The 16,996-nt window shown below is 40.3% G+C and overlaps 1 protein-coding gene across 1 annotated transcript in view; it reads left to right on the forward strand.

Annotated features, from left to right (window-relative positions):
* Window positions 1-3,089: 3,089 nt before the first annotated feature.
* cdh6 (cadherin 6) overlaps window positions 3,090-16,996 on the forward strand; it is a 99,581-nt gene continuing 85,674 nt past the window's right edge. The window contains exon 1 of the mRNA XM_038717186.1: window positions 3,090-3,212. The gene's annotated coding sequence lies outside the window, so the exon portion shown is untranslated. The remainder of the gene's footprint in view (window positions 3,213-16,996) is intronic.

Genomic DNA, 16,996 nt, shown 5'->3' on the forward strand with positions numbered 1-16,996 from the left:
GAAGAAGAGCAGGAGGTGGAGGAGGAGGAAGAGGAGGAAGCGGAGGAGGAGTAGGGAGAGGAAGAAGAACAGGAGGCAGAGGAAGAGGATGAGGAAGGTGGAGGTGGAGGAGGAGAATCTCTGGCCTGTCCCAGACCAGAATATTTTGTTGTTTGGTGTGTTGTACTGTATAGTACACTAAGGAATAAAAAATGTGCAAATGTTTACATTTGTTGTTTCTTTTCTTGTGTTCATCATATGAAAAGTTTTTTGAGGGGGTGAACCACAAGCAACATTACTTAAAACCTTACTTACTAACTAAACTTAAAATTGTTTTGAATTTATCTCACTCACACATATGCACACTTATCCCCCCTTCCTTAAGAGTTAGGGTTACAATTTTAGATTTGTTCACACACTTTAAAACGATTACGTTTATTTACAGCATTATTTGTTGATATTTGTTTCATAATATGCTGTATATTAACTTATTGGGAGAAATCCGGTAGTTCTATGTAAAATCAGAGATTGAGCATGCCCATGTAGCCAAAATAGAATGATCCTCATTTCATAATTCACAGAAGCACACTTTTCCTGCCTTTTTACCAAGGTTCTGTTTACAAACTTGTCGCAGCTGATAGTGTCACACCTGTGACACACCCACCAAACAGGAGAAAACATACCTTTAAGATTGAATTCGCCACTGGAAACATGCTTTCGGTCTTGGCCAATCAGAAGACAGCTGGCTTTGAGAGGGGGCCTTAAAGAGAAAGGAGCATCTATAGCTTGTTTCAGAGAGAGACTGAAATGAAGGCCAACATTAAGGGCCAGTATAACATAGAAAATGATTTTTTTGAACTTTTTTTGAACTTTGAATCGTGAAAAGCCATAGAGGTGAGACTGGAAAAGCAGAATAATAGGTCTCCTTTAAGTTAAACTGCCTATTTGTGTCAATGCTGTATACTTTTAACATTGGAGAAACAAGATGTCACAAACTCAACAGCATGGCTGTCATGTTCACAGGAAGATAACGGAAAACTTGGACAAGAAGTAACTTTGTTAAGAATTTATTGTGGAAGTTACTGATCGGCACATGCATGTTTTTTGGATCATTTTACAATCATAGGATGTTTTTTTAAGCTTAAGTTGGGTTTTTGGACAATACATGTGGAGGTGATCATGCCTTCTGTGTAGTGGCTCCAGTGGATTCCACAGTGGATTCTGTGGAAACTTTAAGAAAACACCTAAGACACATCTTTTTAGACAAGCTTTTAACCAGCCATATGGTTTTCTATTTTAATTCTTGTACAAACGGTGAGTTTTTGTGGATGGTCCATGGCGTGTTGTTGAAAATCGATGATTTGCCACAAAACAGGAATTTGTTATAACTTGTACCAAATTTGACATGGATAATAACAGTCCCAACCTGAACACATCCATATGCAAACATTCACTCAAAAGCATAGCGCCACCTCCCGGCAACAGGAAATGACACGTTTTACATTATGATGGACTACTCCTTGCAGATGGGCCATGTCAACTTTAAAACTGTCCCAGAAAACCCTAGCACAATAATGATGCCATGTGGTAAAACTTGTGAGTTTTTGGTTAACGGCATGGCAGCGAAGTTACATGCTTCGCCATGACACAGGGAGTTGTTGTAACTTCACTGTACATGATCAGATCTGTACCAAATTCTACACGTTTAATAAGAACACACCTACATGCCAACATTCACTCAAAGCCATAGCACCACCTGCTGGGAACAGGAAGTGAACAAAGCAGCCCCCGTGGCACGTTTCATCTACATATACGAAATTTCTGTGGCACGTGTATCATGTCCAGATATACCAAAAAGCCTCTTGGAGCGATGCCCTAATCCCAACAGGAAGTCAGCCATTTTGAATAGTATGGTCATTTTTGGATGATTTAGAGGGCTCCGCACTTTGACAAACTCCTCCTAGAGAATTAGTCCGACCGACTTCAGATTTTTGATGTCTACTCTAAACCCATTGACGATTAAAAGTTGTACAAATGGTGAGTTTTTGTGGAAGGGCGGGCCCGTGGAGTGGCGTCCAAAATCGATGATTCACCATGAAACAGGAAGTTGTTGTAACTTCAGTCTGCATTCTCACATCTGCACCAAACTTTACATGTTTAATAAGAGTCCTGCCCTGAACACATCTACAAGCCAAAATTCACCCGTAGTCACAGCGCCACCTGCTGGCAAGGAAGGAAGGAAGGACTATGTTTATGCTGTGATGAACCACTTCTTCCAAGTTGGCTATAGGTACTTTAGAACTATCTCAGAAAACTTTTAACACATTGATGATGTCATGTTGTAAGGCCTGTTAGTTTTCCTTGAACGGTGTATCCTTGGCGGGGTGGCAGAGTTCCATGCTTTGCCGTGAAACAGGCAGTCGTTGTAACTTAACTGTACATGCTCAAATCTGTACCAAACTTTGCGTGCTTCATTACTTTACCGCCCCGGACACATCTACACGCCAATATCCACATCTACACGCCAATATCCACCTGAAGTTGTAGTGCCAAAGTGCTCTGCAGCGCCACAAAGAGGACACCTTTGTGCAGTGTCCGAAGCGCGTAGAAAATTCACAGCTGCACGAGCAGAGCTGCAGAATCTGCAGTGCGGCCGCCTCACACCTCGACGCGCTACACGTGCGAGGGCCCGCCCAATGCTGCTTGCAGCTTTAATTTTTACTGTAAAACACTTAATACATATAATGTGGGGACTAAGCTGTAGGCCTATTGTTGTTGTTTTGAGCAAGCTGATATTGGCTGTAGTCTGCCAGTTTCTTGTTATAAAGTCCATCAGAAATCATTTCAGATGTTGTTATGGCTGAAAGGTCTTCAGATAACCGAGTTCTCCTTTAAAGAGCAGTCATTTGGCTTATGAAAATAACAAGTAATCGATACGAGCCTGTTGGTTGGTGCTGGGGTTAAGATCGAGCCCATAGTGCGTTTTCCTGTGCGCGTAAGCGTGCGTGTGCTCCTTTAATCACTGACGGAACTGTAATGACCAATCAGCAGCCGTTTCAGCTACTGAGCGGAGGGCTGGCGGAGAGAGGGGCTGCACGAGAGAGAGAGAGAGGGAGAGAGAGAGGGAGGCAGAAGCGGACGGACTGAGGACGGGAGAGAGGGGGAAGACAGAGAGAGCAGCAGTCCCTCTCCGGTGGTTGTTCATGTCAAATCTCCATCCTCGGCACAAAGCGGTAAGTTGCACCGGCCCTGCGTTGTTTTGCTGTCCCCACATTTCACATTTAACATAAAAAACTGCTCATATTCGGCTTTACATTTTCACGTTTGTGTTGTTGCTACAGTGGTGGGAGTCTCGGTAGTTTATAAGCTCTTCTTGTAGGAGATGCGTAATTGAATTTAGTAATTTGGAGCCTGACACTGGCACAGTGGCATCGGGGTAGGCTCCCGGGTACTGAGGTAAGTTAGGCTGTTTCATGTTTAAACTGCGAGAACAAATTCTGTCACTGAGCTAACGTTAGTTTGCAAATTAACTTCATATTAGGCTTTCTTCAGCCGCTTTTCGGTGCAGTTGTTGGAAACACTAACCTGTAGGCCTACTCATTGTTCGCGTTGTCTCTTTTTGGATTTTATTCCAGTAACTTACTTAATAGTAACCTATCAGGAAGTTCGAGAGCCAGACCACCGTTCCTGTTGTCTTAACATCGGCAGCAGAGTGCAAACCGGTAACTTATTTGTAAGTTATCCAGTAAAAACAGTGATTTTTTTTTGAATGAATTAGGTACATGTAGGGCTACTTTTTACCTTACGTCGTGATGAAATTGCCTATTTGTTAGTCTATAGTTGCTGGACGGCTTTAGTAACCTAGAGTGTAAAGACAACGTTACCTTTAAAATGTATGTGTGTTGGCTAAGTTTTCTTGTCAGGTCTGGTGATTTTTAGTGGTAATATAACAGCAGGCTGTCTGGTATGGTAAACATGCGTTGTGACTGAAGAAAATCCTGTGGCTCAGTGAGTTGGCCTGTAATACTTTAGAAAAATGCTTGAAACATTAATGGGATTTAATTTTCTATTTCAGTAATTGCGGTTTTGGTACAGAGAGTGGGAGAGAGAGGCAAAGGGACCGGAGCATAATGTGGTGATGCTGATCCGTTCTGACTGATTTTCGTAACTCTCTCTTTTTCTGACTACATTTTGTTCCTTCCCCAACCTAAAATCAGTATCTTATCCGAGGATGTAGAGTTCAATTTCACACGTCTTCACATCTCATAAAGTATCAGTAAGACATAATATCAACCCCATTTTTAAACTGCATGTTACAATCAAATAGAAAAGCAACCATGGCTTCATTGCTTTGTCTTGTGTCTGGGCTATATTCATTTAGGTTGCTGGCTTTGCTGCTATTTAGTAGATGGTAATTAGAGTCAGAATGGGTTAGACCCAGCTGCTGAATATGTGTGTTCAGACTGGACAGCAAATCAGTGTTGGATTTTACCAGCTTGAAGTGCCAGGGCAACATCTGGACAGTTGTGTAGCAACAGTGTTGATTATAATGTTAATCACAGGGAAATATTCAAAAGTCTTTCCTTTTCCACAGCAAGGCTTTGTGACATGTTTTGTAAAAAAATTTAAAAAAAAAAAAGAATAAAAGGACAAATAGGGCGTAAATTTTTTGGAGGTTCATACTTGTCTGTATGTTTGTTGTTTGATGACCATTTTTATAGCAAAATATGTAGGCCTATTCATGAATTTTTAATGTACCACATCATTTTACTTTTTGTATGTGTAAAAGCCTCTAAAAGCAGCATTTAGTCTGAAAAAAAAAATAATGAAATCGTTGTGATGAGTTTGAGAACAGGTTTGGGCGCTAACTTTACAGACTGATGCCTCTGAAAGTGCCCAGTCCAAACAGCACTAATATATTTTATGACTGACAACAAAACACAGAAATTGGCCCAGTATATCCACAAACCTTTAGTTGTTAAGATTTACTTAAAGGAGTCGCTTTTATAAGTTTATAGAACAATAACGAGAAGCACTGTAGTGAAACCGAACTATTCACCTGTACAACTTCAGCTGTGGAAAGAATTAAAAGCTGTGGCCCTGATTTAGACCCCTTGTTGAGATCTACTGATTTATATTTTGTATGATTCCGGAGTTTGCCAGTGTAACATGGTTAATAATGCTTGCACTTGTCAATTACCATTAGTTTGAAGTGTATATTTGTGTACTTTGGTTTTGTGTTCTGTCACTTTAAAATAGCTGTGCGGTCGTCCTTAAGACAATGACGCATGTTACGTTCTTCCGAGTTTAACTTACCCGTGTAAGCGGTAAGTCATCTTTATAACACTTTACAGATTTTATTAAGAGATTGTTATTTTTTGTTCTTTATATTGATGTATATGTACCTGGAAGAGGTTAAATATGGACAAAGACAAAGTGCAGTTGACGATTTCTATATTCATATCTGTTCTAAGAGCAGCATTTAGGCTATGATGCTAGCTAAATTAGCCAACTACTAAGCTGTGTGTGTTTTTTACAAGTGTTTTTATTTATCCAGTGTAATCATGGCTGAGGATGAATGTTCAAGAACAGTCCAGTAACCGTACTATTTGTCTATTATCAGAATAAAATGACTCAACTGGGAATACTAGCCTGTGGTGCCTGTTCATAACACAACACAAAGGAGTTCCTGTTACACCAGCATTCATTGAAGTGCCTTAGAAATGTACTTACCACTGGCATCCATCATCCCTATTACCTGACCTGAGTGCCTTCTCACAAAAAGCCCTTATTGTCTCAGATGTGACCTTGGTGCACCCAAACAGCCCATCACGTATGTTTTAAAAAGACCAAGAGCCTGAAGTAGCCTGCTGGCTGGCTGGCACGTAATGAATTAATTAGAGCTCTGAGTATTTTTTTTCTTCCAACTGTAAGAATTGGTTTGTGTGCTACTCATAGTCCTCGTCCCCCAGTACACCTCGCCAGGCAGCAGTGACCAGTGTAAGTTTGTTATATAAATTAAAATTTAATTTTAACAACAGTTTTTTGGTGGGCAGTAAATGTTCTACATTTACCAGAAGACTCTGCCAATTTGTAAAAAGTCTTAAAGTCTAGTTCTTTTAGATGTTCTTGCAAAAAAGCAGGAATATTAATCGATTTGTTTCATGCTAATTGCCTGGACATCTACTCTGTGTTGGTGGACTGTAAACTGGGTGACACTGACACTGAGCCTGTCCAACACTGCCTGCATGTACCCAGATATATTGTTTGTGACCACTAGGGTCAACTCTCCAAATCGAAATTTGGTCCCCAAATTGGGGACTTTGTTTACATGAGCTTAGCTTCTAAGGCTACACCACTTTTCAGGCTGGATTCAAATCCCAGGGTGGCCCTGACCCTAAAAATGTAAAGTTAATCATAATATTTCAGTAGTGGACACTATTCGAGGTACCTGGCAACAGAAATGCTGTTGTAAACTCTGACAGCTGATGGAGCTTTTGTGTGCTGACCCCAGGCTACTTTAAGGTGGAAAAAGGAATAATCTGCTCCACCAAAGTCCCCGAGGACTTTCTCTGGTTGTGGCCTTTGATTAACACTTAATCACTTAAACAAGATGCCAAACAGTAATGTTAGAGCACAATAAGAACAGCAGCAAACCAAAAAACATATTTTTGTTAAAACACGGGACATAAAATAATTAAGCACACATTAGTGTGTAAATACAAGTAGATTCTAAAGCACTATTCTAGGAAGCAAGAAAATGATGGAAACATAAACGCCGGGAAGATATTTATGGAAGAAGATACAGACAATGCCAGTCTCAGTTATTCAGGCTGGTCTCCCCAATGCCAGAGAGCCATGATGGCAAAAGCTTAGTCACCTTTAGTCTTTAGCTTGGACACAGTCACAGTCAGTGTGTAGTCTGTGAAGCAGTCAAACCGTCAGTGAGATAACCTGGAGCTTGGCCTGGAAAACATTTGCACATAATCACTGCAAACATCAGCCATCAGAGAGGAGAGGGCCCTTCTCTGTGTTTTAGGTAAAAGCCTTGCTCCAGCACTCTGACCACACTGGAGGCCTTCTCTTTTTGGTTAAGGCAAACAAACAGGTCACTGCAGTACTTTAAGGCAAATGGAGATGAAAGCATGTAATCCTCTGGATCACTGAAACTCAGGACGGATCTAAGTATAGCAGTGCTCATGAGATGACTGGAAAAGCCTGAATGAATGAGTATTTTAGTGTTTCATTCCAAATTAGGGCCTGGAAACAGGCCTAATGTGTTTATTGAGCTGTCTGTAGGATACCTCACTTTGGTGGGAAACATTGATATTTTGCCTTCATTTTTTTCGGTTAATGCAGAGACGATGATTAGTTCAGCTCAATTGGCTTGACAGGCAGGATCACTGGCAAACAAAATCATAAAGAGGCCACAGGAGGAAGCTGTATAGTGCTTCTTGCTTCTCACCTTGATTTTTAAACGTCATTTTAACATCACAATTTTAGAAAGCTATAAACTCTTTTTCACAGCTAGATTTCTTCATTTGTTTATTGGTTGTATATATTTATTTTCACGTGTCTCTACAGTTCCCCAGTGCCCAACAGTTGAGCTGTTGTTGCTTTCATTATTCAAATTGCTCTAACATACCAAAACATCTTAAAAATAAGGTAGAGGATAGGCGAGGTGTCCTGTTAGTCTCTAAAAACAAGTACACAGTAAGTTGCTGCAAACTGTTCATATTGTCGCTTTGTCAAGATCTCTTGGCGTAGTTTATTAACTCCCTGGGTACCCCTTTGGCGTTCTTTTTGTATGTGTAGTGCTCCACGGTCAAGTTAGCTACAATAAGTATGCAATGTCCAATTAGACTTTCAAAGTAAAACCTGCGGTTAACCTTGTCAAACGTCGCACTTTGGATAGGTTTAGGGACCAAAACTACTTGGTGAGGTTTTGGAAAAGATCATGGTTTGGGTTCAAATAACTACATAAGTTACGCTATTTATGTAAGTCATGTCAGTTACGTAACATCACTAAAATAAATGAATTTTGACTTTTTGTTTCACACAGGAAACAAACAACGGTCTCCTGGCGAAAGATGTTTTTTTGCCCCACCCATCTCCTTATTCAGACTTTTCTGTTATTTGGAGTAGTACTTTTAGCGTTGAACAATGCCGCTAAACTTGCCATGTGTACCAGACGCCGAAAGATGTGACAAAGAGTAGCTATCTGACGCTCTGGGAGTGAGAATGGAGTGATGGTGGTTAATCTATCAATAGGCCCAATGATGCCGCAAGTTACTGGGTTAAGTGCTGCACCCATCCCAAGACGGAGCCCTTGATCCCAAGTATCAGATTTGTATACTGTGTAAGAGGCTGAACAATGGCAGACCTAAGAGGAGAAATTCTCTGGGATGACGTAAAAAGAGCTGAAAGACAGTCCGGTGTGGTGGAAGATCAGCCTGCACTGGCACAAATGATCACACGATGACAAGATAAAACAACGTCAAATGGCTTGATTACCTTCATTTTGTCAGCAGTCAGCCTTCCAGAAGACAGAGGCTCTTGGTGAAGAGGTTTTCCCAGTGTGATTGATAAGTACTAAATCAAAACCTGGGATTATTTTGGCTTGTTCAGAAGAGTTCAGAGACATATTTAGGGCTTCAATCTTCAGTCTTTTAAATGTGAGATCAAAATATGTCTTTCATTAGCTGGTGATTGCCAGAAGCTTTGTGCTTTTAGCTCTCTTTCATCTCTCAAACGCTGTGTTTTCATCCTTAAAGAGGATGTACTACTAATGCTATTTGTGTATTACTTATTGAGATAGTGTGGCAGAAGATGTTGGTAAAATATGGCTACACGTTCTATGTGTGTAACCCCTACACCCCCTTGGTTTTGGTCTTGTACTGTATGTGGACTCCTTTTATGACAGGTTGTACTTTTTTAAATAACTAGAGTCTAATATATTATTACTAGAGCTGGGATAATTAGTCAAGTAACTGATTAGTTGTTAAACAGAAGAATAATATGCACCTATTTATAATATTTTTGGCTGTTGGGACTTTTGTTTGAACAAAACAAGGCATGATGTGCAGATGAACATCATTTTCATGCCCTTTTTTCACAAAAAATGGGCAAGTGGAGGCAGGACAGTATTCACTTACAACAACAACAACAATAATAATAATAACAACAATAATAATAATAAAATACTATGGGTTTGGCCTTTCTTTGCCTTTCAGAAATTGTTTGTTGCAGCCCTAATTGATACATATATTACTGATGGTATGGGTTGAATTACCAACTGGGCAAAGCAGGCAACAGTGCCGAGGCCCCAGACCCACAAGGGCCAGTAAATGCCCCAGTTTCATGTATGTGAGTGGTTTTGGTAATTTGATTAATTGCACATCATTAGGGAATTTTTACCATCAAAGTCAGTGTCTCAATCTGTACAAGCAGCCAGAGTTGCAGCGAGATTAATAAATTGAACACCCCCAAATATTACCACCACTTAGCAATCTGTTGTTAGTTATTAGTCGTTCAAAAGCACAGCTCAAAGGTAGACCACTTCTCTTTGAAATTCCTCACTGTGCCAACTCACGCACACGACCTTACATCAGTTCGCCATTTAAGGCTACATTCACACTGCAGGCCTGCAGGCTAAATTCAGATTTTTTTTCCCAGTTCCAATTTTTTTGATTGACAGTTTACATTATTGTTTAAATGTGGCCCATATGAGACTCAAGTGTGAACTCTCCACAGCCTGCAAATGACCGACATGTGCAGAAGAATAAAATAACATCACATGCAGCACGCTGTAGGCTAATACAGAAGTAAACATGGAGCTACAGCTCTCTCCCCACTGTGTCCGGCATCAACTCACACTGAAGTGTTTCAGCAGTGAAGCGTTTTGCCTGCACTACGCTGTTGACGTGTTGTTAATTTGTCATTCTGTGTGCTCCAACTATGGATAACAGCTCTCTGTGAGCCCGTTTTGTTCTGCTCTGTGCAGGCTACATACCCCACATGGAGCATTTCAGAATAAGAGCCAGATTTTGCTGACTTGTTCATATTTGTTCAGTTGTCCTTACTTTTTGTGCTTCTACTATGATTAAGTAGGCTACGTTGTTAAATTGTTTCCTTTTGTGTGTTTCAACTGTGTTTATTGTTGATATATGATTGGGAGTCTGCACAGGGTGTTTTATTTTGAAGATCAACGGGATTCTCTCTGCCGTTCTGTGTCTGACTTCCTGCCCGGTTTATCTGCTCTGTGCTGCTTGACTCGGGTTCTGTCAAAAATAGACTGGCTCTGAATATTGAACTTTAGATAAGCTTTTTTTTTTTGAAGTATCGCACTGTTCAATAACAGTGTAGGCTATATTCGGGCTGGTGTGTGTGCCCTATGCTCTATTTGGTCTAGAAATATTTTATTAAACATTATTCGCAACTACAGCTGTGTATAAAGATATAAATGTATATAAAATAAAACCGCCACGCTTCAGCACGACCACTGGAATGAATCCACAGGGACACACTGAAAATACAACATAAACTGCACTGCTGTAGCTGTCGGCATATTTATCACTTCAGCTTCTAAACTGTACAGTAGCCATGTTTTGTAGAGGTGCCCTGCATTGACCTTTAGGATTTTAGGTCATATTGTGCACGTTGCAGAGTGATAATTATGATAAGCTTTATTTGTACAGCATATAGTCACAAAATACTTTACATGGTTGAACCAGAACTAAAACATTTCAGACAAATAAAATAGTAATGTTTTGTTTAATACACTGAAACACATTAATACAATAAAAAAACACAGAAAGCCTGGTAGTAATATTTCGGCATAGGTACCCAAAGGCACATTTCTGCCCAGGACCAGTGAACAGCTTAATTCATTCATATTGAGCATAAATACAAATTAAGAATTATTGACAGCTCAGAACCAATTTTAAATGACTAGTGAATCTGTCAAATTTGTTCAGAGTGTTGATGGAACAGACAAAACATTCAGCCTTTGACTATGAGAGCTTCTACCCACAAGGCAGTGGGAAGGTGTAGGTTTACTGGGATTCTGGCAGTTGTCGATGCTTATTTAGTGTACGCAGAGTCATTCGGGGATTCACCAGACAGAGTAACTGAGTTACTGTGTCTCCCAGAAATGCTGCTATCAGATATTAGTTGTAATTGATTCATTAAAGTGACGTGTATTAAAAACAGTCAGTACATGATGTCGTCTGACAGAGTAGCCACTCACATGCATTTATTTATAGAAGCTCTGGATGCTAATGAAGCCCTGGAACTGCTCTGTGTGCTAATTTACATTGGTGTCTGACATCTGCCCTTACAGTTGTCTTTGTGCTCTGTATGCATGTGTGTGAGGGAGGTGTGTGTGTATAGAGGGTGATAACACTGATTTCCATCAGGTACATTAAGTGAATTAAGCAGAGGTATGGCTATAGTAGAGAGGTGTGTGTGTGTGTGTGTGTGTCTTTTGATCATTTCCTGTCTACATTTTCTGTGTCCCAGGTGTCTTTTTCTAACCTGTAGACCTCTGTTGCCACATCCACGTATCATCACATGGAAAGCACAGACCAAAGGAATGTTTTAATACGGCGTGTTCATTGTTGTGATATAAGACGACCATAACAGTTAGCTATCACTTCCCTGTTCTTAACTCTAGACAACACCAGGAACCAAATTGGCATGCATGTGAATAGCAGCAGCTTTTAACACACTACAGAAAACATTCACATCAGATGAACGGTTTTCCTCTGACAGGTGTTCAGCTGCATCCTTCTGGAAGGGAGTCGCTAAATTGTTGTTTGAAGACTACTGCAGCCTTCCCCTTATTCTGGGTTGACAACTCCTCCAATTACAGCTCTCTTGGCCCAGTGTGTTGTGTTTGCAAATACAGCAGATCGCTGTTCATCAAAGCCAGGTCAGAAAGAATGGGAAGACGTGGCAGCATGTCAAAATCCTCCAGACTTTTACCGCTGTAGCTGAAATCAGATGAGAGACTTTTTTTGAATCCTACAGCATCTTGCAAGCGATCTAATTAGTGTGTAATAACTAAACCGAGGTAACAAAGAACTTTGTTAAAAAGTAAGAGTCGACCAGAGGAAATAAGTAGTGGAATACTTCAGAACTGAAGAAGTCCTTTGGATGAGGGATGAAACGTCTTCCAGTATCTTCAACCAAGTCCAGTTGCCCTTGATTTTAACCTTCGTTGGATAACTATGACCTGGATGACTGAGAATCTTCATAGACATCAAGTAGTGGAAGGGTTGAATACTGGTACACAGCGAGGGCACACAATGGAATTGAGGAGCTGAGTTTAAAATCAAAATTTTGAGAATAAAGTCAGAATTCTCTGATTTGTTTTATTGTTACTCAAGAAAATTATATTGTGATTATTATTGTTATTGTTATATTGTCCAGCCCTATTATACCCTATACCCTATATAGTCCACTCAATGTGTCCAAGCCCTATATACCATTATGCATTGCGCTGATGGAAAAAACAGTCCACCAACTGATTGTCAGCTGGCAATGACGTATAGAATTAAGTGACTTTAAAGAAAATCTATTCTTTCTATCTGAAGGATGATCTGCATTTTAACGTGGACAATGATTGAAAGTAGAGTGGGAGATCAGGATGTGGGTTTACCAGAAATAGCACACATGCAGAAAGAAAAGGGTTTTCAGGTGCTGGAAGTCAGTAAACCTGGAGATGTGAGGTAACTTGTAGACTCTATGAAGCCTGCAAAGCCAGGCCTGGCACTCACAGTGATGCCACATTGCATGTAGGAGATCTCTGAATAGGAAGCACGTTTTATCCTCTTGATCCACATATTTACCTACACCTTGTTTCCAAAACGGAGGACTTTAGAAACGATAACACAGCCGCTCATGCTCAGCTCTCTGATTGGGCCTTGCAAAGCAGAAACACGATGCTGCTGACTGGGTTTTTAATATCATATTTTTATTAAAATATTCTGTACCGTGCAAATAACACTCATCTGCACTTGTACTGTGCATGTCGCCGTTTACTTTGCAACAACTCCCAGTCTGTTTTCTGACGCCACACTCCTGTGTTACATTCAGTAACAGTCCCAGCTCGTTATTGATCCATGCAACAACAAAAAAACTGGTCTGATGCTTAGTCTGTATTTATTTATTCTTTCACCAACTCTTCTATAACTACAGAATAGACCATCTGCTTCATGGTTACACTGGCACACGCATGCCCAGGGCACCTGAACTGGTCCTAGCTGTGCGTTTTCAGTCATTTTAATGTAGACGGAGATCAATTCCAAAATGCAGCGGAAACGCTGGTGTGGACGGAGATCGTATTTGTTTTAATTCTCCATTTGTAAACTAAAACGGAGTAGTATGGATGGGGCCTAAGTGTATTTGTTGGCTAAAGGTAGTTTGAAAGGGAAGAGTTATATTCTACTACAAATACTAAGCCTAAATAGTTAAAATACTACTACAGCATAGTTCATAGAAACTAACCACAGCTGTTGTTAATTATATCCCCCGTCTTGGTCTTCAGGAGCCGTGGAGAACAGTTGGATGGTGTAACAGCACAGCGACAATGGTTAAGTTGTTAAATTTTATTCTTTTTTTGAATATGGTTCTGCTGTGCTCTAATAAAACAGTATCATAAAAATGAGTGTATTTCAAATAGACCCTTTATGACCCTGGTCCAGCTGGTTTTTACGTGTTTTCTTGCCCAGTTTCTATCTACGCTGTTTTCCTCTCCTCTTTAAATAGAAAACAATATAAAATTTGCTAGCAAGGGAAGAAACTGAACAATAAGTCCTAAATATGTCTGTAATATATAAATGACCTCTTGTTTGAATGAAGACAGATATTCTTAATAACAGTGGTCATGTTTGGTGTTGTGGGAACTTTAACCTGACTGAAAAGAATGTGTTTGGTTGTTTTGTGAAGCCTGTGAGTCAGGCTGAGTTAATAACAAGGCTTTAATCCCCGAGGACAATAGATGACCACATAAAGCGCTCTCCGCTCATCATTGCCTTGTACAGAATATTTACAATTATATTAGATACTAAACATAGATAATACTATTAGATAATGTACTGTACAGTTCAGTTCTGTTTTTGCCAACACCCTTTACCAAGACTGTGAGCTGCTCACTCGCTATGAAATGTTATTGTGATGTTGGTTTTATATGTCTGCGCTCAGTATTTAAAGGTTAGTTTGTGAATAGAGACTAAATCATTCTCCATCTTCATCAGCTAGTCTTGAGGCTGAAAGGCCACCAGAGTGCTGGGTATTGGTCACTTGTGGATGTAACACAAAAACGAGTGGCCTGGAAGCTGGAGCTGGCCAAACATGAATATTTGATTGTGGTTTCTGGAATAAGCTGATTTGTCTCACTAGACTCTGAAACTGCTTCCACATTGAATTCATCTCTTGTAGAAGATATTAAGATATTTTATTAAAATAAGAGGAAACTACACTGATCCCCACAGCGAGACGCAGGGTGTAATGGGTAGAAAAAGCCTGGGATGAGACAGCTGCATGTTCTTGCTGAAGTAAGGAAATTAAAGTGGATTACTGGACTGGATGTTCATCTCGACTGGAGGCTAAAGGCTTTTGTTAAACCAAGCCTTGTCCTGTCTGTGTGTTTTTATACTCTTTTAACTATCCTACTCCTTACACACTCATGTAAACACATACAGTAGTTTACAAAAGTAGATGTTTGCTTATTTGCATAGTAAAGGTCTGCTACATTCCAGGGGAGGTTGACAAAAGCATTGTCTCTGCGTATATGTGGTTCTGCTGTTTCTCGGCTCTGTGGTAGCCATAAAACAGGAGTTCTCATGATAAAATGTCCTTGTGTATGAAAGGGCTGAAAACAGAGCGTCTCTACAGACCTTCGTAAACAGTCACACAATAAGAAAACATTTTCCTTTAAAACACACTTCTTCTACCAGCAGACAAAGTCAGAAGTCAGCAGTACATTTGCTTTCTTCAAAAAACTTTGTTCCTTATGCTAATTTTAGTATAATGCACTTTAAAGTGTTTGTTGTAGTGTCCAACAGTACCCTACATCTGCAGTCCAGAGGAAAAGGGGACCTATTATGCTAATTTACAGCTCTGTACTTTTATTTGCTACTCCACTGGAGTAGCTCTGCATGATTCACAGTTCATTTATCTTTTACTAGCCCTTTATGTAGGAATAAGAATAATAAAATAATGATAATTATTGCAATGAAATTTTCCTCAATAACGATATAACAAATGTTATAAAAGTTTGATTTAATTTACTCATGCATATATGTTGAAAAAAGATTTTTTTCATAGCCTAATTGTTTTGAATGTTCTACCTCAGATAAGTAAATTGATCCACTGTTTGTATCAAGTGCAGGAGTAAAAATCAACCTTTAAACATTAAAGAAATAATGATGTGACATTTATTGAGATAATTATCGATATTGAATGATATAAAAAGATTGAAGGTGGTGTGTCCGCCGATCTGAACTGTCTGGGGTCTGTTTGTGAATAAGTCCAATATCCAGTTGTAGAGTGTTGTATTTAAACCCTGAGTGTGCCGATCAGTTTCATGGGGAGACTGTGTTGAATGCTGAGCTGAAATCCACAAACAACATTCTGAGGTAGGTGTTGTTTTTCTCAAGGAGTGTGAGGGCTGAGTGGAGGGCAGTGGAGATGACATCCTCTGTGGATCTGGTGAGGGTCGAGGCTGGCTGGGATGTTGTTCTTTATGTGCTGAAGTACCAGTTTTTCAAAGCACTTCATCAGAATGGGGGTGAGTGCCACAGGGCGGTAGTCGTTTAGACTAGACACTGCAGACTTTTTAGGTAAAATCCTCTCCTGAGACAGTGAGATGTTGAAAATGTCAGTAATAACATCAACTAGCTGATTGGCTCAGGTTTTTAGTACACGGCCAGGAATGTTATTAGTCCCAGCAGCTTTACTCATATTCTCTCTCAGCAGGACTGTTCTCACATCTGCTGTGGATACTGACAGTGGCCGGTCCTCTGGAGATGGAGTAGACTTTACAGCTGACTCCCTGTTGAGGAGATCAAAGCAAGCATAAAAGGTGTTTAGCTCATCTGGTAATGTGGCCTCACACACAATGGGGCTCCTGCTTTTGTAGCCTGTGATAGGAACTGCAACAAAAAAAACACTGGAGAATTCTCTGAACAGATAGTATGGCCGACATGTCAACATTAAAAGTTCCACATCTGATAAACATTTTCCATCCACTTTGGCTGCATTTGAGCACCAAGGATTGTTTAGAGATACACAGTCCCCCTCCCCTTGTCTTACCAGACTCTAGTGTCCTGTCAGCGTGCAATAAACTCCTCCCGCCTCAGGTCTCTGTGAAGATGAGGACACAGCAGTCTCTGATTTCCAGTTGCTGAGCGAGCCTTAAACTTTTTGAGCAATGTTGCTGGGCAATCTTGCTAGTGGCAAGTCCGACTATGTTTTGAACGGATAGCGGCGGTGTGGGGTGGGCGGCGGAGTGGTGGGGGAAGGGGATTACAGTAGTAATCTTTACTCATTACCATTGACGGCAACGTTGCCCTGCATGATTGCTCTAAAAGTTGCTCTGTGTATCATCAGCTTAAGTATAGTGATATGATATAATGATATAAATAGTGTTATGAGGCACTGAATTTGATGAGTTCACTGTTTGTCAGACCAGAAATGAGACAAGAATTAGGTTAGTAAGGCGGTAGACACCACCAGAGCATGTTTGTTTCTAGGGGACAGTGTAGATACCAGATCCGCTTGGGACCTACCAACTTTGATAACTTTATTCACTGGTTTTGGTGAAACTGGATAATGGAGTTTCTAGATGAACAGAACTACTAACTGCTGCTAACTGTAATATTAGCTGATGTTTGCTACTTAGCCGTGTAGCCAGCAGCCCTATTAGCTTAGCTTGATCTTCCTGGACTGGGAGCTCAAGCACTGGGGGAGCGTTAGTGTTTACACCACTAGCACAACTGCTGAGTTCCCAGGC

Source organism: Micropterus salmoides, unplaced genomic scaffold, assembly GCF_014851395.1.
Source record: "Micropterus salmoides isolate LMB-PRFRI ecotype aquatic unplaced genomic scaffold, ASM1485139v1 Ms_hic_scaffold_14, whole genome shotgun sequence".
Taxonomy (NCBI): Eukaryota; Metazoa; Chordata; class Actinopteri; order Centrarchiformes; family Centrarchidae; genus Micropterus; species Micropterus salmoides.